The sequence below is a fragment of the Podarcis bocagei genome (assembly GCF_964188305.1).
Source record: "Podarcis bocagei genome assembly, chromosome: W".
NCBI classification, from domain to species: domain Eukaryota; kingdom Metazoa; phylum Chordata; class Lepidosauria; order Squamata; family Lacertidae; genus Podarcis; species Podarcis bocagei.
Genome location: NC_138131.1, coordinates 46,868,440 through 46,893,136, shown reverse-complemented (window position 1 = coordinate 46,893,136; position 24,697 = coordinate 46,868,440).

Genomic DNA, 24,697 nt, shown 5'->3' with positions numbered 1-24,697 from the left:
CAATCTTCCAGAGAGTTATTGGGCCGAATCTCTCTCGTGTTTTGTTTACAGTTACAATCGCAGATTATCTTCAGCGATTGGTTGTACCCCCTATGAGAAAATGTTTGGCAAGAAACCATACATCAAGCACATGAAAATTTTTGGTTCGGACATGTGGGTTCACTCGCCACAAAACTCCAAGTTAGACAAGCGTGGATTGCATGGTATCTTTCTAGGTTATCAGAAAGGTTCTTACAGAATAATGATGACTGACTCTATGACAATTAAGCTGACAAGAAGTGTTGAGTACAATGCCAAGTGGGGGGAGAATGTGGGAATTTTTCAATGTTATCCTGATGACAGTGATGAGACTGAGGATAAGCAACAGCAAAAGCAGCGACAGCAACCCACACCCACTGATGAAGGTTCTGAGTCTGAGTCTGAATCTGAATCGGATACTTCAGAGGATTTCAAGAGTGCGAAAGCCTCTATGCGACCCTCTGAAAGCTCTGATCAGGAATTGGAAGAACCATTGTTCACAATAGGCCACTTTTCTCCTAAGAAGGAAGAGGAAAGTGTTGAAGACCAAAGGCTAATTCGCAGGTCACAAAGAGCCACAAAAGGCAGACCTCCAAAGAGATTTGCTGATGAATTTGCTAAGACAGCAGTAGCAGCTGTTAAAAGCTCCAAGAAGGTATTTGAACCTTCAAGTTTCCAAGAAATCCAGGATTTGGATTCTAAGGAAGCTGAGCCATGGTTAAATGCCATGAAGGCTGAGCTTGATTCCTTAGAAAGGAACAAAACATGGGAGCTAGTTCCAGTAGTTCCAGGAATGAAACTGCTTGGAAGCAAATGGGTCTTCAAAGCGAAGACTGATCAAAATGGCAAGATAGTCAGACACAAAGCCAGATTGGTAGCCAGAGGTTTTGCACAGGTACCAGGTGAAGACTATCACGAGACCTACTCACCCACTGTGAGATATGAGAGCATTAGGCTTATGCTCAAGCTAGCTGCAGAGGAAAATCTACACATTAGTCACCACGATGTGAATACAGCGTTTTTGTACGGATCTCTAGGTGAATCACTTTATATGCTTCCACCTGATGGCGTACAGGTAAAACAGGGATTTGTTTGTGCTCTAAAGAAGTCCCTTTATGGTCTCAAACAAAGTGCACGGTGTTGGCACACAAAACTCACTGAAGCATTGTTTTCTCTAGGTTTTCAGCAAGGGAAAGCTGATCCATGTGTATTTGTCAAAGAGGAGGGGCAAAAGAAGCTGTATTCTTTGTTTTATGTTGATGATATTTTATTCTTTTGGAAAGATGTCACAATGTACAATAACGCCCTAGCTCAGCTCAAAGAGCACTTTGACATGAAAGATCTCGGTGAGGTAAACAACTACCTATCTCTGGAAATAGAAAGAGATCAAAGTGGTAACATTCTAGTACACCAGTCACGAAAAATTGCTGATGTGTTAAGCAAACTGAACCTGATGGATGCTAACCCTGTAGACACACCCATGACAACAGGTTATCAGGTAGAAGACACTGAAGAAGCATTTTCTGACACTACACTGTACAGAAGTGTGCTAGGCAAGCTAAACTTCATTGCCAGATGTTCAAGACCTGACATTGCTGTTAGCTGTAATTTGCTAAGCAGACAAGTTAACAATCCTACTGTTAAGGATTGGAAAGCTCTGAAACGCATAGCACGCTATTTAAAAGGCACTATGCATTACAGACTGAGATTTAACAATCAGAAGTCTGGTGGTCTTGAGATTTTTGCAGATGCAAGTTTTGGAAGTGACACTGCAGACAGGAAAAGTACGTCTGGAGTTTGCTACATGTACAATCAGGGTCTATTTGATTGGTCTTGCAAGAAGCAAACAACAATTAGCTTAAGTACTTGTGAAGCTGAACTGAATGCACTGTCTTATTCACTTAAGGATTGTGAATGGTTGTTACAATTGTGCAAAGACATGAAAATTCCTGTCAAATGTCCAATCCAGGTTTACCAGGACAACAAAGCATGTTTGGCTTTGCTGAATTCAGAAGGTTATAAGCAAAGCACGAAGCACTTGCAATTGAAGGTGCAACATGCTAGAGAACATATTCAGAAGGGACTCGTAACGGTGTCCTATATGCCAGGTAATGAAATTCCTGCTGATGTATTGTCCAAGATTGTATCAAGGGATCAACACTGTACCTATGTACAGAAGTTGGGTTTGTACTGATGTTGTACGAACACGCTGCCCAGTGATGTTCACAGAAAGGGGGAGGATGTTGGTTTCTGCTCTCTTCACTGTGCAGCGAAGTGCTTGTCACAAGACAATGTTTACATTCCACAGTCAGAGTACTGTCGGGTTTTCCCACGGGAATGGGAAACTGGATGTGACGTACACTGGTTTCCTGTTTTTCACTGACTCTCTCGGTGTTCTTCATTCCGAGGAGAAGGACGGTTGCTTCTCTGCTCCCGCAGAGGCAAGATGCATGTTTGTAATTTCTCTACATTGAACTGAAAATAAAGCAACATTAAGCATGTGGCACGTACTGCTCATCATTCCGTTGTGCACAGGACTCTGCAATTACAACAGTTTTTGGGGTTAGAATGCACATTCAACCAAAAATCGCAAAAATGTTTGTTACCAGCCCAAATCAAGCCCAGGTGTTTTGGTTCCCTCTCAATAGAAAAAGGACGAATAAGTTTTGATTGCTCTTTCGGTGTTCATTCACCCACAAATAGCAAAGCGAAGTGCAATAAGCCTAAACAAAGGCAAACAGGTTGTTTTGGTTTCCAACTACATAGAAAGAAGAATCTTGGATTGCGCTTACTTCATGTCGTGTTCTTTGCTGTTAATGCACATTGACACAGAAATCACAATGTGTGTGCAATGAGACCAAAATAACACAACACCATCTTTTCGCTTCCATATGCGTAGAAAGAAGACGAATAAGCTTTGTGTCACGGGAAATGGGGTTGCTTGTGTGTAAACCTCCAGCTGTTCCAAACTGCTTAGAAGTTGGTGGTGTCTTTCCCTGACTGAGCAGCCTGGGTGCTGCTGCTGCTCAGTCGCTGGACGTATCCGTGAGTGGGTGTTTCCTAAATTTCCTCCAACATAAAAGCTCCTTGACAGACACCCTTCGCCTCGCCTCTCTGCGCGTAACCCTTCTGCGCAGAGTGGGCGTGCCCAGAGGTGCCCCTCCACTCTCTTCACTACCTTCAGTGCCAGCATCTCGGAGCCTCTCCTCCGAGATGCTTCCTCCCTCTTCCTTCTTCCTGGTGTCACCGGGACATTCTTCCCCAGATGACCTTCTCTCTCTACCCTTACTCGTTCTTTCTTCCGCAGAATCGGGAAGCACCGCCTCTCCCCTCTGCTCCGATGTCAGTTCCCTGACATCCACCTCCCTCCCAGGGCCCTCCCCTCCCCCCGTCCTTCCCTCTGACGGTGACGCAGGAAACCCGCGGAAAGAACTCTCCTCTCCATCTGACGATTCAAACACCCCTCTCCATTTGCTGCTGTCTCTCCCCTCTTCCCAATCGGATTCTTCTTCTGGCCAACCCCCTACCTCCTCTTCGGAGGTGGGAAAACCCTCAAACTCTTCCTCCTCATTGGTGGTGCCAAATTGCTCCCTCCAAAATCTCTCTGGTGGTTTGGGCTTTCTCGGGTACCTGCTATGAAACTCCTCCTGCAGGTACTCATCCCTCATTTCTTCTGCTGGGACCCATGCGTTTTCCTCATCTGGCTCCCCCTCCCATGCCACCAAATACTCCACCCTCCCCCCTTTCCACCTGGAATCGAGAATCTCAGCTGAATGTCCACTGAGTTCCCTTTCCTCCATCTGTGGATGCAAGGGTGCTTCATTTTGCTGACCCAGACACTCCCTCCCTTCCCTGAAAGGTGAAAGTAAGGACCTGTGAAACACAGGGTGCAGTTTCATGTGAGATGGCAATTTGAGCCTAAAGGTCACCGGATTAACTTGCTGAACTACTTGGAATGGTCCCAGCCTCTTTGGCTTCTTGCACCCTCCTTTGAACGGTAACCCTTTGGTGGACAACCACACCTGGTCCCCCACTCCTATGTTTTCCCCCTCCCTGCGGTGCCAGTCTGCCTGCCGCTTATACACTTCTTTGGCTCTCTCCAGGTTTAACTTAAGCTGTTGGTGTAAAGCCTGCATCTCTTCCACAAACTCCTCCGCTGCGGGAACACTCCAACTTCCCTCCCCTTCCCCTGGGAAAGCCCTGGGGTGGCACCCGTAATTTGCCATAAACGGACTCATCCCTGTAGACACATGTTCTGCGTTATTGTATGCAAACTCAGCCAACGCTAATTTGTCCACCCAATCATTCTCCCTCTCGTTGACGTAGCAGCGTAGATATTGTTGCAGCACGCTGTTCGCTCTCTCTGCCTGTCCATTGGTCTCCGGATGCCTGGCCGTTGAGAACACCACCTCCACGTCCAGCAGACTCATAAGCTTTCTCCAGAATCGGGACGTGAATTGCTGGCCTCTGTCGGATAAAATCCTCAAGGGGGCGCCATGCAACCTGAAAACATGCTCTACAAACAACTTGGCCGTTTCTTCTGCAGTCACCGCATGCGAGCACGCAATAAAATGGCACATTTTTGTCATCAAATCAACTACCACCATAACTGCCGTTTTCCCCCTGGCTTTGGGTAGATCAGTCATAAAGTCAATTGATACCACCTCCCATGGTCTCTCTGGTGTAGGTAAGGGTTCCAGTAACCCCGCAGGTGCCGACCTCTCCCCCTTCGCTCTCTGGCAAACCTGGCACCCTCGTACATACTGCTTCACATCCTCTCTCACCCGTGGCCACCAAAACTGCCTGGTGACTAGTAACATAGTTTTATGTTGTCCAAAATGTCCTGCCGTGGGGTTGTCATGCATCTGTTTGAGTATTCTGTTTCTCAATTCCCCCTCAGGTATGTACAAGACCCCTCTATAGTACAATGCTCCGTCCTTTACTTCGAACCCCCCCCCCCGAGTTTCCCCAGTGATATCAATTTCTCGCATTTTGGTTTGTGCATATTGATCATCCCTCGTCAACCCGGCTAGCTCTTGCCTCCCGACGAACACTCCCCCACACACCCATTTGTCCTCGGGAATGACATGTCGTGCTTCTGGTCCTCCCTCCCCTTCCTCGTATTCAGGCTTGCGAGAGAGGGCATCTGCTCTGACATTTTCCTTCCCGGGCACGTACCTAATTTCAAAATTAAACTTGGAAAACTCTTGAGCCCCCCGCACCTGTCGTTGGTTGAGCACTCTTGCCGTTCTCCAATATTCCAGGTTCTTGTGGTCAGTACACACCTGGACTTTGTGCTGTGCGCCTATGAGAAAATGTCGCCACCGTCGAAAAGCCTCGTGAATTGCCAGCAGTTCTCGATCGTACACTGTGTAGTTTTGCTCCGACTTGTTAAGCTTCCTGGAAAAGAAGGCACACGGTTTCCACTCCCCATTTGCCTGCTGAAGCAATATCCCCCCTACAGCTCTGTCTGATGCGTCCGTCTCTAGCCTTATCGGCTTCCGCAGATCCACGTGCAGGAGCTGCTCTTCCGACGCAAACGCCTTCTTGAGCTTTTCAAAGGAACTTTGGGCCTCCTCCGTCCATACGAACTTCTTCTTGCTGCTGAGACAATCTGTTATGGGTGCTGTTAAATGAGCGAAGTTCTGGATAAACTTCCGGTAAAAATTTTCAAACCCCAAAAACCTCTGTACATCCTTCCGGTTCTTGGGAGGCTTCCATTCTAGCACGGCCTGCACCTTGCCTGGGTCCATGGCCAGACCCTTCGCTGACAACCTGTAGCCCAGGAACTCCACCTCTCGTGCATAGAATTGGCATTTCTCCAGTTTGACCCACAGCTGATGCTCCTGCAGCCTTTTCAGCACTTCTCTGACGTCTTTCACATGCTGCTCCTCATTCTCTGAGTAGATGAGTACGTCGTCCAGAAAAGCCACACAATTCTTGTACAGCAGGGACCCCAGCACGTGGTGCATGAAAGCTTGAAAGGTGCTCGATCCCGATTGTAATCCGAAGGGCATAACTAAGTACTCAAAGGCTCCCAGAGGGGTGAACATGGTGGTTTTCCATTCATCCCCCTCCTTCATCCTTATCAAGTTGTACGCCCCCCGAAGGTCCTACTTGGCAAAAATCTTCCCCTTCCTTACCCTGGCCAAAATGTCATCAATTCTGGGCATTGGGAAGGTCACTGGTTCCGACACCCTGTTCAATCCACGGTAGTCCACTACGAGCCTGGGCTCATGAGAGTCTCTCTTGTCCACAAAGAACACTGGACTACCCCCCACCGCCCTCGATTCCCTTATGAACCCTCGCTTCAGGTTCTTGTCAATAAACTTCCGCAATTCCTGCATCTCCCTATCTGACATGGCGTACAGCTTGCCCACTGGCAGCTGAGCGTCTGGGAGCAAGTTGATCTGGCAGTCAAAGGGCCTGTGGGGGGGGGGGTAGCCGATCCGCCTCCTTCTCGCTGAAGACTTCTTCCAAGTCCGCATACTGAGGTGGTACTCTCCCTTTTCCCCCCACCACCATCCCTGCCACCCTGGCTACTGCCATCCTCGAGGTTTCCCCTCCGTGGCAATGCTCTACGCAGTGAGCTGACCCAAAGTTGACTGTCCGCTGGTGCCACCCTACTACTGGGTCGTGCAGTGCCAGCCAACTCATTCCCAGTATGATGGGTGGTCCTGCCAGGGTGGCTACGTGGAAGGCAATGGTCTCAGTGTGGCTGGAAACCGTCATTTTCATGGGAGGGGTCTGGTGGGTTACATCCCCTCCCAAAAGTTCTCTCCCATCTATCGTGGTTACTTGCAGGGGATGTTCTAAAGGCACCACCTGTAGCTGGTGTTCTAGCGCAAAATCCTTGCTAAAGAAGTTGCAAGAGCTGCCTGAATCCAGCAGCGCCTTCACTTTGATGGGGTGTCCGTTTGGGAGTTCTAGCACCACCTCTATTGCGATGGCTGCTCGGGGGGGGGGTGTCTGGTTTGGGCACTACTACTGGTTGCCCGCCTGGCTGCTGTGCCCTTTTTCCTGCAGCCAAGCCTTGCCGTTTCCCGGTGCCTCCTTCTTTTCCTCCTCACTCCCCACTGCCCCCACCATTCCTTGCCACGCCTTCTTCTGAGGGCATGCTCTGGCAAAATGTCCCGGCTGCTGGCATAGGAAACACCTCTTATTGGTTTCCCCCTCCTTCTTACGCACCTCGCTGGAGTTTGAAAATCCGCGCGCGCTCACTCCTCCAATCTCCATTGGCTCCTTGGGCGGCACTGCCGACGCTGGCATGTCTGGAATCCGGTTCTCCTGCCAACGCTCAGCTCTCCCTTCCCGCCTTTCCAGTGCGCGTGTCTCTTGTCTGACTCCCACAGTGAGCGCCAACTTGGTCAGCTGGTCCATCGATTGAGGGCGGGGCGAGCGGGAAAGTTCGTCTCTCACCCAAGGGGATAAGCCCTCCTCAAACAACATTTGAATAGGTTCCGAACTCAGATCCCACCCAAGTTTATGGATCAGCATAGCAAATCTCGACCAGTACTCTCTCACTGACTGGTTCCCCTGTTTGCACCCCATCAGTTCTTTGCGCGTCACACTCAATTCCACATCGCTCGAAAACATGTGATCCATCGCGCTAAAAAACTTTCTCAGGTCCTTTAAGGCAGCGTTCTCCGCTGCCATTAAGGGTCGAACCCAATCTCTAGCTCGCCCCTCCAGGTGCCCCACCACGAAAGCAACTCTTCCCCCATCGTCGGCAAAGTCATCGTACTGGAGGTCCAACGCATACTGCACTTCTGTTTTAAAAGCGGTGTCACCAGGACATTCTTCCCCAGATGACCTTCTCTCTCTACCCTTACTCGTTCCTTCTTCTGCAGAATCGGGAAGCACCGCCTCTCCCCTCTGCTCCGATGTCAGTTCCCTGACACTTTGATTGGGCTTTTTTCAATTCGCATGGTGTTATTTCGGTGTGCACCAGAATCACCCCAAACGAAAGCAAAAAGGTGTTTTGGGTTCCATCTACATAAAAAGAAGATGATAAAGCTCTGATTGGGCTTATTTCAAATTGGTATTTTTGGGGTTAGAATGCACATTCAACCCAAAATCGCAGAAATGTTTGTTACCAGCCCAAATCAAGCCCAGGTGTTTTGGTTCCCTCTCAATAGAAAAAGGACGAATAAGTTTCGATTGCTCTTTCGGTGTTCCTTCACTCACAAATAGCAAAGCGGTGTAATAAGCCTAAACAAAGCCAAACAGGTTGTTTTGGTTTCCAACTACATAGAAAGAAGAATCTTGGATTGCGCTTACTTCATGTCGTGTTCATTGCTTTTAATGCACATTGACACAGAAATCGCAAAGTGTGTGTAATGAGACCAAAATAACACAACACCTTCTTTTCGCTTCCATATGCGTAGAAAGAAGACGAATGCTTTGATTGGGCTTTTTTCAATTCGCATGGTGTTATTTGGGTGTGCGCCAGAATCACCCCAAACGAAAGCAAAAAGGTGTTTTGGGTTCCATCTACATAAAAAGAAGATGATAAAGCTCTAATTGGGCTTATTTCAAATTGGTGTTTTTGGGGTTAGAATGCACATTCAACCAAAAATCGCAGATGACATGTTTGTTATAAGTCCAAATCAAGCATAGGTGTTTTGGTTCCATCTCAATAGAAAAAGGACGAATAAGCTTCGATTGCTCTTTCGGTGTTCATTCACCCACAAATAGCAAAGCGAAGTGTAATAAGCCTAAAGAAAGCCAAACAGGTTATTTTGGTTTCCAACTACATAGAAAGAAGAATCTTGGATTGCGTGGCAAGTCCCCTCCCCCTTGTGAAATAAAGACACGGGACACAATATTTAAGGTTAATGCAGTGTTTCCCAACCACTGTTCCGCGGCACACTAGTGTGCCGCGAGATGTTGCCTGGTGTGCCGTGGGAAAAATTAAAAAATTCGAAAGATTTTTTTTTTTAAGTCAAATTTTCGATTGGGGCGCCCTCACTAGATGACCCCTGGGGTTCCCTCCCTCCCTCCCGCTCTGCGCCTCCCTCCTCCTCCTCCTCCTCCTCCGGGGAGGCCCTTCCTGGCTCTCGACCAAGGCTTGGCGGCTGCCACTCACTCACTCGCTCGCCCACCCGTCCCTCCATCCCTGCACCCGGCCTCTCCCCCTCCGTCCCCGGCGCGGGGGCTGCCGGGATCCGTAGTCCCCTCGCCCTTGGGCTCCGCGCCCGCGCGGGGTGCACAAACTACGTTTCCCAGCGTGGCCTGGCGGGCCGGGCGTTTTGTTTGAAGCGCTCTTCTCCCGGCCATGGAATGAGCGTGGCAGCGGCGGCTGGGCGGGCAGGGGCTCTTCCGCGTGGACCCCACGCAGCCTGCCTGCGCCCCCGCGGAGATCGGGCGGCAGGATGGAGCCCGGGGATCCCCGCGGAGGCGGAGCGGCGGAGGCGGAGGCTGCCCCCCAGGTAGGGCTGCGTCGGGGGGGGGGTTATTTTTGCAATGCTGTATCCGCGCCGGAGGGGACGCATCGGACCGCGGGGAGACCCCTTGGCGTGCGTGCAAGGCAATGCATGTGTGCAGGCGTTGCATGGAGTGCAGTACAATGCAATGGCAACGCGGCGCCCTGCATGCATGCATGCAACTTCCACCGGCGCTCCGGACTTGGCAGGTGAGGGGGGTCCCCAGTGGGCGGCAGAGAGAGCCGGGAGGGCAAAGGGGAGCCGGGGGGAGCAGCGCTGCTCCCCGAGCCGAGCCCGGGGAGAAACTTCGGCGTCGTTGCGCCGGGTGTTGGAAGCGGAGGCTGGCGGGGGCCCCTCATCTGCAAAACCTGGTCGCCTCTCATATATTTCGTGCATTGCATTCATCGCCCGCTTTCTCCTCCAAGGAGCTCCCGGGGGCGCGCGTGGTTCTCCCCGTGTTATCCTCGCAACAACAGCCCTGCGAGGTGGGTCAGGCGAGTGGCCCAAGGGAGCACCCAGGGATTGTCCTGGCCAGGTGGGGTGATTTGAACCCTGCTCTCTGCCCGGTCTTCGTCCTCATTTAGCCCCCACATGTGCATGACTGTGCATGACTGAGGTTTTTCCCCCTCGTCTTGGCTATGGTGTGAGTCTGTGCTGTTAATTAATGGGGTTCTGCCTTCGGAGAAGATGAGCCAGCCCTCAAGGAGGTGATTATGTAATTTGCTAGCAATTCATGTCCCTCCCGGCGTGACGCTGCGCGCTGACGTCACGGGGCTGTAATGGTGGTGTGCCTCGAGATTTTTTTCATGAAACAAGTGTGCCTTTGCCCAAAAAAGGTTGGGAAACACTGGGTTAATGAGCATAAAAAAGGCCACAACTTTATTGATTACACAATTGAAAGGTATTGGCCTTAGGCATTGGCTCCTATCGACTACCCGGCATGGAGACCGGGAAGGGTTAACCACCAGCCGTGGGAGTCCTGTTGAAGTACACCAACTAAGATCCCACGGGTGTCACCGCTCGGGGGCGTGCCGGAGGCCCTTACCTTCCTAGGTTTCGGACAAGGCAACGCCCCCCGGAGTCCTCTACCGGACTACCCATTTTCATTGGGGGAAGGTGATGGCGCTTCCTTCCCCCCTCATTTGCATAACAATTACCCCTGCCAATGCCTAACCGCCAATACTGAGAAGTTGTGACGTTTGCTACGAGGTAGGCGAAAAAACCAAAAGGCTGGAAGTGCGCCAAGTTGGAAAAATTCCTACCAGGCCCCTTGCGGCGACCAACCGAAGTCCATAGCAAGGTCATATCTAGCTAAGCCTAAAGGGTGGTTGGGATGGGATAACCGGTGAGCTGGAACGGGGCAAAGAGGGCGGTCCCCGGACGTGCCTGGCCTTAAATGGGCTAGGCCCCGCCGCCCCGGCCCCACCAATTGGCGGGCAGGGTTGCCGGCATGCCCGGGGATTCCCCTGTTCTCGCGGGGGCAAAAGGCCAGTCCCCGCGAGTGGAGTGTGTGGGAGGGGTTAGCCCGCAACCCCCTCTCCTCTCTAGCTCGGAAATGGCTTTGCGTGGCAAGTCCCCTCCCCCATGTGAAATAAAGACACGGGACACATTATTTAAGGTTAATGGGCATAAAAAGGCCACAACTGTATTGATTACAGAATTGGAAGGTATTGGCCTTAGGCATTGGCTCCTATCGACTAACCGGCATGGAGACCGGGAAGGGTTGTCCACAAGCCGTGGGAGTCCTGTTGAAGTACGCCAACTAGGATCCCACGGGTGTCACCGCTCGGGGGCGTGCCGGAGGCCCTTACCTCCCTAGGTTTCGGACAAGGCAACGCCCCCCGGAGTCCTCTACCGGAATACCCATTTTCATTGGGGGAAGGTGATGGCGCTTCCTTCCCCCCTCATTTGCATAACAATTACCCCTGCCAATGCCTAACCGCCAATCAAGCAAAGCTCGCCGCCAATACCTTCAAGCCTGTAACCAATCCGTAATCCCTGCTATGATGTCCCCCAACCAAATATCATTTCCAGCATCTGACAGATGCACGCCATCCCGTCTGTAGAGGGCCTTGTTGCTGTACTGGATGCCTGGGTGCCTAATGACGCACCCGTCCAGAGCCACCACTCTACGTTCCACAGCCCGTTCCAAGACCTTTCTTGCCTTGTTGATTCCAACCGGGCTCACACAATCCCTCCACGTCCTCCTCTCAAGCAGCGAGGACCACAAGATCGTAATGTTTGGGTAAGTCGCCATCAGATCAGCAAAATCGTCAAAAATGTTTCATCTCAAGTCAATAGCTTTGCGATACGCTAAGTCGTTTCCCCCCAACTGGACAACCAGGGCATCAGGTGGGCCCTCCGAGGCAGCTCTCGCCATCACGGCTGGCTTGAATTCGCTCCAGCGCATCCCTCTATGCGCTATCCACGCCAGCTCTACATTTGCAGGCAAGCTCAGATTTATACCCAAACCGGTGTTCATGGCACGATTCTTGGCCCAATGCACGACGCTGTGGCCCACCAGCCAAATGCGCACCCTCTTGTATTCTGAAAAGCAAACAGGCAGAAAACCACGGTCAGGAAACCCCACAGCTAGTCATAAATTCTTTCTCACATAAGCTCTGTATGCATTAGATCTCCACCGCCCCAAGTCCTTTATCCTGTCTGCTGAGAGCCCAAGGTGCACTGCAGTGGTTGCTGCCCCTATCCGAAAGGAGTGAGCCGCAAATTCGGCCGCGGACAGACCGCAAGCTGACAATGCCAAGCGCATCACCCGCGTAAACTGATGCCTGGCCAAGAGCGATCCATCCGCGTGAATAAATAGGGGGCCGGGGCTACTGGGTCTTAAGTAGAGGAAACGCCTCGTATCCCTCACCAGGCAGGGACCACTAGCCTGTGCAGCTGGTAGCCGAAGGAGGGCCCCTCTGCCCTGTTGGTCCGTCTTAGAGCTCCGTACTTGAACCATCAGGTCAGTCTCTGATAGGGTCAGATCACTTAACAGGATGCCCCTCTGGCCGTGGGCAACCCCTCCCTCGCAGACTACCTCACCTATGCGCAGGGCACCAAAGAAGGCTACGGAATAAGCGGCAGAGAATAGGCGCACTTCATATTTTGACCAGCATATTTCTCGTAATTTTGTATCTGAGTCAAAATATCATACGTTATGGGCCTCCTCTTGTCAGAGCTGGGGGGCTGTAGCTGGCGCCAGCCCTCTAAGGTCTTACGCACGATAAATTGTGCGCACGGGTCGATGGCGAAAAAGGCTTTACAAAAATAGGAAATCCCCGCGGACTGAATATTGAGAGTCTTTGGTGCCCTGCCCAGCTCCTTCAGATGGGTTAAGTAGTGGAGGACCTCCCTTGTTGAGGGAATGGAATTCTGCTTTGCGCTGGGTATACTGCTGCGGAACTTTAAAAAGTCAGCCCAAGCCTTCTTGTATGATCTCATTGTGGAAGGGGCAACTGCACCGAATACTCCCTTCATCATTTCCTGCTCCCAAGGCTCCAGAGATGCTCCGGGAAAGGCATTGATGATTGTTCCGCTTCCGGCGCTAATGAGCGAAAGCGCTCCATCTGAAAACGAGACAGAGCATCCATGATGTCATTATTAATGCCAGGTACGAATTTGGCTGAAAAATATATATTCTGCTCCAAACACAGGAGGACGAAGGACCGTAACAAGTTACCCACCCTGGTGGAGCGCGCGGACTGCTGAGAAAGAACCGCTACCACTGCCTGGTTATCTGTGTTGAAACAAACCCTATGGTTGCGGAACTGCTCCGACCAAAGATGTACTGCCACCACGATAGGGAAAAATTCCAAGAATGTAAGGTCCCGAGTAATGGGCTGGCCCTGCCAGTCTGCAGGCCACTTTTTGGCACACCACTGGCCCCTGAAGTAAACCCCGAAACCCAAGGAACCTGCTGCATCTGACTGAACTTGGAAATCAGCGTTGAGCGCCATGGAGTCTTGCCACAAGGATATACCGTTGTACTTGTCGAGGAACTGTAACCAAACTCCCAGATCTGCCTTAACTTCTTTGGAGAGGCGCACCCTATGCTGTGGTGCCCTGAGACCAGTGGCCAATCTGGCCAGGCGGCCACAAAAGGGGCGGCCCGGCGCCACTACCCTACAGGCGAAATTTAGGTGGCCTAGCAGGGACTGAACTTGCCTTAAGGTAACCTTCCTCAGGGGTAGCAGCTGCTGTATCAGTGCTTTAAGAGCGATCAATTTATTCTCGGGCAGTCTAGAGGTCTGGGCCACGGTATCTAACTCAATGCCAAAGTAGACAATAGAGGTGGCTGGACCCTCCGTCTTTTCGGCGGCTAGCGGCACCCCTAGCTCACCAGCTAAAGCCGTGAAGGCCTCCAAGAGGGCGGAGCATCGCTGCCTGTTATCTGCCACCAAAATAAAATCATCAAGACAATGCGACACACCCAACGACCCTGTCCTGAAGCGTAGGGCCCAGTCCAAAAACGTACTAAACGACTCAAAGGCTGAGCAAGCCACGGAACAACCCATCGGCATTGCTTTGTCAATGAAATACACTCCGTCAAATCTAAAGCCCAACCAACGGAAATCAGCTGGGTGGACGGGAAGGAGGCAGAATGCCGACTCGATGATGCATTTGGCTAGAAGTGCCCCCTGCCCAAATCGCCGAATCATTTTCACTGCTTGGTCAAAGGAGGCGTATTTTACTGTACAAAGCTCCTGGGGGATCGCATCATTGACAGAGCCTCCCCTTGGGTGGGAAAGGTTGTGTATCATGCGGAATTCCCCTGGGGTCTTCTTTAGTACAATGCCCAGAGGGGATAGGTGAAGTCCTTCAAAGGGGGGTTCGGCAAAGGGGCCTGCCACCCTCCCTGCCTTGATTTCCTTCTCTATCTTTTTTCTAACTATCTCTGGTCTTTCCTTAACAGACTTTTGATTTTGTGGGTTCCCGGTGTTGGGGGGGAAGCCACGGGGATTCTGAACCCCTTGGAGAACCCCTCCCAAAGGTATTGTGCAGCTGTTCGATCGGGATACTGGTCCAGTAAGGTTTTGAGGGGCTGAAGTTTGATGGGGGAGGAGGCTAAACCCAGGTGCAAGTTACTGGCGGTTACCAGGCCCCTGGCGGGTGGATCCGGGGGCACCCCTGTTATTGTTGTGGAAGAACCCCCGCCCCCCGAAAGGGCTACTGTTTGTTCTTGAAGCAGGCAGAGGCGGGGTGGTTACCCCAGCACCGCTCACATTCATGCAGATACTTACAGGAGGGTCGCGAGCATACACCCCTGTTGTACTCCCAGCACTGACGGCGCCGCTTCACCTCTGTCTTACCCGCCTTGGATGAGTCCTGATTTTTCTTTTCGATGTAGGGATTGACGTCCTCGCCCCAGTAATTAGGATCCGTTAGATCCCAGTGGGTGGAAGGCAGGAGAGAAGCGTTTCTACGGAAATTCTCATTGTACGTTAAAGCGGCATTTTCTCCCGCGAGAGCATGTGCCCTCCTCACGTGAGCCAGATAAGCAACCAAATCCATGGAGCGCCGAGGATAAGCTGCACACACAACTCCCATGAAAACCTGGTACCCATCCAACCAATTCTCAAAGGTGCGCTCTGCCCTAGGCGTCCTGTACCTCCGCTTACCATAGGACCGCCTCTTTTCCCCTTTTAGAATCATAGACTCATAGAATCATAGAATCATAGAGTTGGAAGAGACCACAAGGGCCATCGAGTCCAACCCCCTGCCAAGCAGGAAACACCATCAGAGCACTCCTGAGATATGGTTGTCAAGCCTCTGCTTAAAGACCTCCAAAGTAGGAGACTCCACCACACTCCTTGGCAGCAAATTCCACTGTCGAACAGCTCTTACTGTCAGGAAGTTCTTCCTAATGTTTAGGTGGAATCTTCTTTCTTGTAGTTTGGATCCATTGCTCCGTGTCCGCTTCTCTGGAGCAGCAGAAAACAACCTTTCTCCCTCCTCTATGTGACATCCTTTTATATATTTGAACATGGCTAGCATATCACCCCTTAACCTCCTCTTCTCCAGGCTAAACATGCCCAGCTCCCTTAGCCGTTCCTCATAAGGCATCGTTTCCAGGCCTTTGACCATTTTGGTTGCCCTCCTCTGGACACGTTCCAGTTTGTCAGTGTCCTTCTTGAACTGTGGTGCCCAGAACTGGACACAGTACTCCAGGTGAGGTCTGACCAGAGCAGAATACAGTGGCACTATTACTTCCCTTGATCTAGATGCTATACTCCTATTGATGCAGCCCAGAATTGCATTGGCTTTTTTAGCTGCCGCGTCACACTGTTGGCTCATGTCAAGTTTGTGGTCAACCAAGACTCCTAGATCCTTTTCACATGTACTGCTCTCAAGCCAGGTGTCCCCCATCTTGTATTTGTGCCTCTCATTTTTTTGCCCAAGTGCAATACTTTACATTTCTCCCTGTTAAAATTCATCTTGTTTGTTTTGGCCCAGTTCTCTAATCTGTCAAGGTCATTTTGAAGTGTGATCCTGTCCTCTGGGGTGTTAGCCACCCCTCCCAGTTTGGTGTCATCTGCAAATTTGATCAGGATGCCCTTGAGTCCATCATCCAAGTCGTTGATAAAGATGTTGAATAAGACCGGGCCCAAGACAGAACCCTGTGGCACCCCACTAGTCACTCTTCTCCAGGATGAAGAGGAACCATTGATGAGCACTCTTTGGGATCGGTCAGTCAGCCAGTTACAAATCCACTGAGTGGTAGCATAGTCAAGACCGCATTTTACCAGCTTCTTTACAAGAATATCATGGGGCAGCGAGGGAGGGGGAGGGTCCAGTGTGTCAGAGGGAGCAGCTCCGGCGACAGAGAAAGGGGAGGGATCAGAGCAAGCCGTTCTCCCGGAAGGGGAGGAAAGCAGTGAGGGGAGTAGCATAACTGTCAAAAGGAAGGTCAGAAGTTGGGCGCGCGCGCCAAGTTCAAATGAGGAGGCGCGCGGGAGAACAGGGAGCCCGGAGGAGGAGGGGCCAGGACCCAAAGCCCACAGGAGGGGGCAGGAGCAGTCTGGAGACTCCGCTTCAGGAGAAAGCAGGAGGGGAGGAACCCCGACGGGCAGAAAGACCCTGCGGAAAAGGAAAGAGAGAAAGAGGTGGGGCAGCGTTAGCTTATTAAACTGGTGTAGGGGTGGGACCGATTCAGAGGGGACTTCAAACGTCTAGGCTAAGAGACGCGGGGCTGCACGCCTCGGTTGTGGAACCCATAATGAACTGCAATAAACACCCTTGTATATAAGAAGAGCTTGGCATTGGTCTTTTGTGAGCTGAGACCTGAGGCAGCCCTGACAGTAAGTCCCCTCCCAAAAGTACGCAAAAATTTTTTTGCGAAGCTCACGAAGTTTGGCGGCCATGAGTATGGAGGAGCAGATAGCTGATCTACGCAACGCAGTCTCCCAGCTTACCACTGCGGTAGTGGTCTCCCAGAAGAAGGGGGAAGAGGCGGAAAAGCGATGCCAGGATCTGCAAGCCAGGTGGGATCATGCATGCCAAGTGGGATTCCCGGGGTCCAGATCTGCAGGCGTAGGACTGGGCAGAAGGGGAGGCAACTTGGTAGCCCACTTTGATGGGAACCTGAAGCAGTACCCCAGTTTTTGAGCAGACGTCGAATATGCGTTGCATTTGCTTCGCGACGACTTTAAAGATGAGGAGGAGAAGGTGGGGTTCATTGTGTCCCACTTGCATGGGGAAGCGAGGGCTTGGCTGCGCAATCTGTGGCGCGAAGATTGTCCTGCTCGAAGGGACTCAGATGAATTTATCAAAGCCATGGACGCTTGCTTCCAATCTACCGTGGATGTGGATATAGCACGCAAGGAGCTGCATGGTTTAAGGCAAGGCAAGGCTACAGTACGTCAGTATCATGTTAGGTTTTTTGCCTTGCTGAATGTACTGAAATGGGAGAAAGATTCCCTGGCAGTAAGAGACTTGTTTTGGGAGGGGTTGTCTGGCCCTGTAAAAGATGAATTGGCAAGGGGGGTCAGACCTCAAACCCAAGCAGAACTTGTGCAGCGGGCGCTCGCCATTGGAGTGCGCCACGAAGAACGCCCTTGGCGCAATGAGGAGGGTCGCCAGCTTCACACACCCTCTAGAGCGCCTCCTTTCCTTCCCAGGGATCTAGGACATACGCGTCCCTCACCTCAGCTGCAGGCAGGGGAGGAACCAATGGAACTTGGTGGTGCACAGGCTCAGTCAGCTGCCGGAGCCCCAGCGTCCGGAGCAGTCAAGACGAAGCCTCCTAGAGGGAACAGGAAGTGTTACATCTGTGACAGTGCGATGCACATAGCCAAAGAGTGTCCCCAGAGGCTCCAAAAGCACACTGCAGCCTTAGCAACAGTAACTGCAGCAGCACTACCTGAAGAGCAATTTCAGGGAAACGACAATGCCTGGCTGGAAGCAGAAATGCTGGGGCACAGCCAGGCGAGTCAGTAGGACAGTCCCCAGCGCTTTTGCAGCATACAAACCCCCTGCCACCCAAGCCAGTGGTGCAGCTCACTGCAACTCTCCAGCTACCTAATGGACGCACCCTGGAAGTCCCCATTACAATTGACAGTGGGAGCAACGCAGACTTCGTGGGGGTGCACTTCGTCAAGCAGCATCGCATAGAGCTCCTACCAGCCACGCTGCCACTGAACGTCGTCACAGTGGATGGCAGGAAGCTGCTGGGTGGGCAGGTGGTACAACAGACGCCACCCATGGTAATGCAGATTGGCAATCACCGAGAAGTCATCAGTTTCAACGTCACCCGCCTGTCAGACACACCTATAGTGTTAGGCATGAGTTGGCTGGATAGGCACAGCCCAACCATGGCGTGGTACCAGCGGCAGCTCACTTTCGGCTCGTCCTATTGCGCGCAGCATTGCATCCAGACCGGTCAGGAGGAGGAGGGCCAAGAGGAGGGGCAGCCATGGGGGACTAGCCATGGACAGCGCCAAGGTCCGCGCGGTGTTGGACTGGAAAAGCCCGCGAAATCGGAAGGAGGTCCAGAGGTTCGTCGGCTTCGCCAACTTTTACCGCAAGTTCATCAGGGGTTTCGCCAGGGAGACGGCAGCTATCACGGACACTCTCAGCTCCAAGAAGAAGAAGTTCACCTGGACGGACCAGGCGGAGCAGTCCTTCAGGAGACTTAAGAGTCTCTTCGCGTCCGAAGAACAGCTGCTACACGTGAATCCCGGCAGGCCCATGAGGGTTGAGACTGACGCATCTGACAGAGCGGTGGGGGCCGTCCTTTTACAGGAAGACCCGCAGGGGAACTGGAGGCCCTGCGCTTTCTACTCCCGGAAGCTCAGCAAGTCGGAACAGAACTACACCATCTGGGACAGGGAGTTGCTGGCCATCCACGCGGCTTTCAAGGCGTGGAGGCACTTCCTCATTGGAGCCAAGCACACCGTGCAGGTCCGCACGGACCACAAGAACCTAGAGTACTGGCGCACGGCGAAGCTACAGAGCCAGAGGCACATACGCTGGGCAGAGTTCTTTGCGGACTTCGATTTCAGGATTGAGTACATCCCAGGCGACAACAATGTCATAGCAGATGCGCTCTCCAGGAAACCGCAGTATCTCGAGGAAGCGGCACCTGTGGGAGCCAAGCACATTTTTGCACCACAGGTGTGGGCGTGCGCTTCAGCCGCCGTGGACCTGGAGGCGGTGCGTCGCGCTTTGCAGACGGATCCGTTCGCACAGTCCAAGATGGAAGAGGTGCGGAGAGGCACAGCGAGGGACGACGAGTTCCAGATACGCGACGGCCTGCTAACCCGTAAAGGTGCTCTCTACGTTCCGGGAGACGATCTCCGCGCGAAGGTTCTGCAGCAGTTGCACGACCACCCAGCGCTGGCCACTTCGGCAAGGAAAAGACGGCGGAATTAGTGGCCAGAGACTTTTGGTGGCCCCAGATGCGAGGGGAGGTCGCGGACTACGTCGCCAGGTGTGACACTTGCCAAAGGTCCAAGCCAGTGCACCAGAAACCAGCGGGACTGCTGGAACCGTTGGAGACGCCACTGCAACCGTGGCAGAGGGTGGCGCTGGACTTTGTCACTGATCTGCCCAGTTCGTGAGGCAAGACGGCGGTGCTTGTGGTTGTAGACCTGTTCACCAAGATGGCGCATTTCATTCCTTGCGCGAAGGTGGCGACTGCGGAGCAGACCGCCAAACTGTTCATAGACCACGTGTTCAGGGTGCACGGCTTGCCGCGATCCATCCTGTCCGACCGCGGTCGCCAGTTCGTTTCCAGTTTTTGGCAGAAGCTCCTGGGTATCCTGAACGTCAAGATCAACTTAGCGTCGGCGAGACACCCGCAGACCAACGGCCAAGCGGAAAGGGTCAACGCCATCATGCAGCAGTACCTGCGCTGTTACGCCAATCAGAAGCCTGCGACTTGGGTGGACTACTTGCCGATGGCCGAGTTTGCCTACAACAACACGAAGCAGGCGTCCACGGGGGTGACGCCGTTCTTCGCCAACAATGGGCGGCATCCCAGAACCTTTCCGGGAGTGGAGACGACGGTGCAGGTAGCGACGCAGGGAGCGGAGCATTTGGCCGCAGAATTGCAGGAGGTCCACGAGGAGCTCCGACGGCACTTAGAGCTGGCTAAACACGCCTACAAGGTGCAGGCAGACAGGCACAGGAGGGCAGGGGAAGACATACAGGTGGGGGACTGGGTATGGTTGGCAGCCCAGGCGGCGCCTACCAAGTCGTTAGCCAAGAAGAAGCTAGGACACAGACAGCTGGGGCCATACCAAGTTGAGGCCAAGATCAACACCGTAGCTTATCGGTTGACCCTCCCAGAAGGTTCCCGAATGCACCCGGTCTTTCATAGGTCGGTGCTTACGCCCTACAAAGCCCCACACAGGTTTCAGGAGCCAGGGACGGCACCGGACCCACGCAGGGAGTCCCCAAGGGGGGGGGGAAGTCACCGAAGGCCGAGACACTCAACGAGGTCACAGAAATTCTGGACTCGAGATGGGGGGAGGAGGGAGTAGAATACCTCCTCGCCAGAGAGGGTACCCCGGCCAGTGCCAACAGTTGGGTGCCGGGCTATGCTCTGGAGGAGCCCCTTCTTATGGACGAGTTCCATGCACTCTTCCCACACAGGCCCATGCCAGCGGAATTTTTCGACGACTGGCTTTTTACGCCTACACTTTCAGGCAGCACCTTCCGGGGGTTCTCCTCAGCAGAGGAGACCACGCCAAAATTGAGTCCTCCAAGGGGATCGTGCTCGGGGGTGGACACGGATCGCTCTTACTGGTGGGACGACCAACCAGAGGATGAGTGGCGCAGGAGATTGCTGAGGGGGCCCTGGCAGACAGCAACGTCCGAAGAGACAGGGGGAGGGGAGGACATGGACGTGTTAGGAGAGGACCTTGGTTTCGAGCACACAAGCAATGAGCTGGAAGCAGAGACGATTGACGTCGACGAACTTTATCCAAGATCTACCCCAGCGACTGAGGAGCTTCCGGAACCTGCACCCGAGCAGCGGGAGGGGGGAAGGGGGGGCTTCGAGGGGGGGATGGATGTCAGGGGTACAGGGACAGAGGCACAGGGAAGGCAGGAAATGGAGAGCGATGGAGAGGAATCCCAGGAGAGCGAGGAAGAGGATAGCAATGACGCAGGGGATTCCATGAGTCTCTCCAGCAAATCAGAGGATTCCCAGAAAGGGGCGCCTGTGGTAAGGGCAAGGGGAGCCCCGGGGGGAAAGTGTCAGGAGCGGGGGGCCAGCAGGGGACCCCAAAGCGGCAGCTGGGAATCAGGGCCAGCCTCCACACCAGAGCGCAGCGAGGGAGGGGGAGGGTCCAGTGTGTCAGAGGGAGCAGCTCCGGCGACAGAGAAAGGGGAGGGATCAGAGCAAGCCGTTCTCCCGGAAGGGGAGGAAAGCAGTGAGGGGAGTAGCATAACTGTCAAAAGGAAGGTCAGAAGTTGGGCGCGCGCGCCAAGTTCAAATGAGGAGGCGCGCGGGAGAACAGGGAGCCCGGAGGAGGAGGGGCCAGGACCCAAAGCCCGCAGGAGGGGGCAGGAGCAGTCTGGAGACTCCGCTTCAGGAGAAAGCAGGAGGGGAGGAACCCCGACGGGCAGAAAGACCCTGCGGAAAAGGAAAGAGAGAAAGAGGTGGGGCAGCGTTAGCTTATTAAACTGGTGTAGGGGTGGGACTGATTCAGAGGGGACTTCTAATGTCTAGGAGAAAGAGACGCGGGGCTGCACGCCTCGGTTGTGGAACCCATAATGAACTGCAATAAACACCCTTGTATATAAGAAGAGCTTGGCGTTGGTCTTTTGTGAGCTGAGACCTGAGGCAGCCCTGACAACACCAAACTGGGAGGGGTGGCTAACACCCCAGAGGACAGGATCACACTTCAAAACGACCTTGACAGATTAGAAAACTGGGCCAAAACAAACAAGATGAATTTTAACAGGGATAAATGTAAAGTATTGCACTTGGGCAAAAAAAATGAGAGGCACAAATACAAGATGGGTGACACCTGGCTTGAGAGCAGTACATGTGAAAAGGATCTAGGAGTCTTGGTTGACCACAAACTTGACATGAGCCAACAGTGTGACGCGGCAGCTAAAAAAGCCAATGCAATTCTGGGCCTCATCAATAGGAGTATAGCATCTAGATCAAGGGAAGTAATAGTGCCACTGTATTCTGCTCTGGTCAGACCTCACCTGGAGTACTGTGTCCAGTTCTGGGCACCACAATTCAAGAAGGACACTGACAAACTGGAACGTGTCCAGAGGAGGGCAACCAAAATGGTCAAAGGCCTGGAAACGATGCCTTATGAGGAACGGCTAAGGGAGCTGGGCATGTTTAGCCTGGAGAAGAGGAGGTTAAGGGGTGATATGATAGCCATGTTCAAATATATAAAAGGATGTCACATAGAGGAGGGAGAAAGGTTGTTTTCTGCTGCTCCAGAGAAGCGGACACGGAGCAATGGAGCCAAACTACAAGAAAGAAGATTCCACCTAAACATTAGGAAGAACTTCCTGACAGTAAGAGCTGTTCGACAGTGGAATTTGCTGCCAAGGAGTGTGGTGGAGTCTCCTACTTTGGAGGTCTTTAAGCAGAGGCTTGACAACCATATGTCAGGAGTGCTCTGATGGTGTTTCCTGCTTGGCAGGGGGTTGGACTCGATGGCCCTTGTGGTCTCTTCCAACTCTATGATTCTATGATTCTATGCGCCTGCTGGATGTCGAGGTTAGTTTCTCGACGGCCAGACATCCAGAAACCACGGACAAGCAGAGAGAGCTAACAGCATACTTCAACAATATCTACGCTGCTACGTCAACGAGAGGGAGAATGATTGGGTGGACAACTTAGCGCTGGCTGAGTTTGCATACAATAACGCAGAACATGTGTCCACAGGGATGAGTCCGTTTATGGCGAATTACGGGTGTCACCCCAGGGCTTTCCCAGGGGAAGGGGAGGGAAGTTGGAGTGTTCCTGCAGCTGAAAAATTTGTGGAAGAGATGGAGGCTTTACACCAACAGCTTAAGCTAAACCTGGAAAGGGCCAAGGAAGAGTACAAGAGGCAGGCAGACAAGCACCGCAGAGAGGGAGAAACCATTAGAGTGGGGGACCGGTTGTGGTTGTCTACCAAAGGGTTACCTTTCAAAGGAGGGTGCAAGAAACTACGGCCAAAGAGACTGGGACCGTTCGAAGTAGCCCAGCAAGTTAACCCGGTGGCCTTTAGGCTCAAATTGCCATCTCACATGAAACTGCACCCCGTGTTCCATAGGTCCTTACTCTCACTGTTCAGGGAGGGGAGGGAATTTCTGGGTCAGCAAAGTGAAACACCCTTGCATCCACAGATGGAGGAAAGGGAACTCAGTGGCCATGCAGCTGAAATTCTCGATTCCAAGTGGAGAGGGGGGCGAGTGGAATATTTGGTGGCGTGGGAGGGGGAGTCAGAAGCGGAAAACACATGGGTCACAGCAGAAGAGATTAGGGATGAGTATCTGCAGGAGGAGTTTCATAGCAGGTATCCGAGAAAGCCCAAACCACCAGAGAGATTCTGGGGGGAGCAATTTGGCACCACCGATGAAGAGGAAGAGTTTGAGGGTTTTCCCGCCTCCGACCAGGAGGAAGGGGAATTATCCGAAGAAGAATCCGACTGGGGAGATTGGGGAGAGAGGAGAGACAGCAGCAAATGGAGAGGGATGTTTGAATCATCAGATGGACGGGAGAGTTCCTTCCGGGGGCTTCCTGCATCACCGTCCGAGGAAAGGACGGGGGAGGGGGAGGGGGAGGGCCCTGGGAGTGAAGTGGATGTCAGGGAACTGACATCAGAGCATAGTGGAGAGGCGAGGCTCCCAGATTCTGCAGGAGAGGGGACTAGTAAGGGAAGAGAGAGAACGTCCTCTGGGGAAAGAAGTCCAGGTGACACCAGGAAGAAGGGAGAGGCAGAGAGCAGTTTGGAGGGGAGGCTCCGAGACTCTTCCAGTGAAGTCAGTGGGGAGGGTGGAGGACCACCACTCGGCACGCCCACTCTGCGCAGAAGGCTTCCGCGCAGAGAGGTGAGGCGAAGGTTGTCCGTTAAGGAATTCTTATGCTGGAGGAAATTTAGGAGACGCTCACTCACGGATTCTGCTAGCGACTGAGCAGCAGCGCCAAGGCTGCTCAGTCAGGGAAAGACACAACCGACCCTAAGCAGTTTGGAACAGCTAGAGGTTTACACACAAGCAACCCCAATTCCCGTGACAGCAATTCGTGAGTCCCTTACGTTGCTTGTGTGCAAGAGGACCGGGGTACAATCATGAGTCAAACCGGAGGAGCCGGCGCAGGAGAGGGGGCCAAAGGCGGACAGAGTCTGGAGGAGAGAAACCGAGACTTGGAGCAGCAACTGGCTCTACTAGCGGCGCGGCTGGATGAAAGGAGGACACATGATGCCCAGGGGAAGATTACCCCCATCTCAAGAAAGGTACCGGGACTTGTGCAGAAGTTTGGGGGCAACCCCAGAGATTATAACGCTTTTAAGACAGAAGTGCAGTATGCGCTGGAGCTGTAGTACGATGACTTTGCCCACGATGGGGGAAGAGTCGCTTTCGTGGTGGGGCACCTGGAGGGGCGGGCCAGAGATTGGGTTCGACCCTTAATGGCAGCGGAGAACGCGGCCTTGAAGGACCTGAGAAAGTTTTTTAGCGCGATGGATCACATGTTCTCGAGCGATGTTGAACTGAGCGTGACGCGCAAAGAACTGATGGGGTGCAAACAAGGAAACCAGTCAGTGAGAGAGTACTGGTTGAGATTTGCT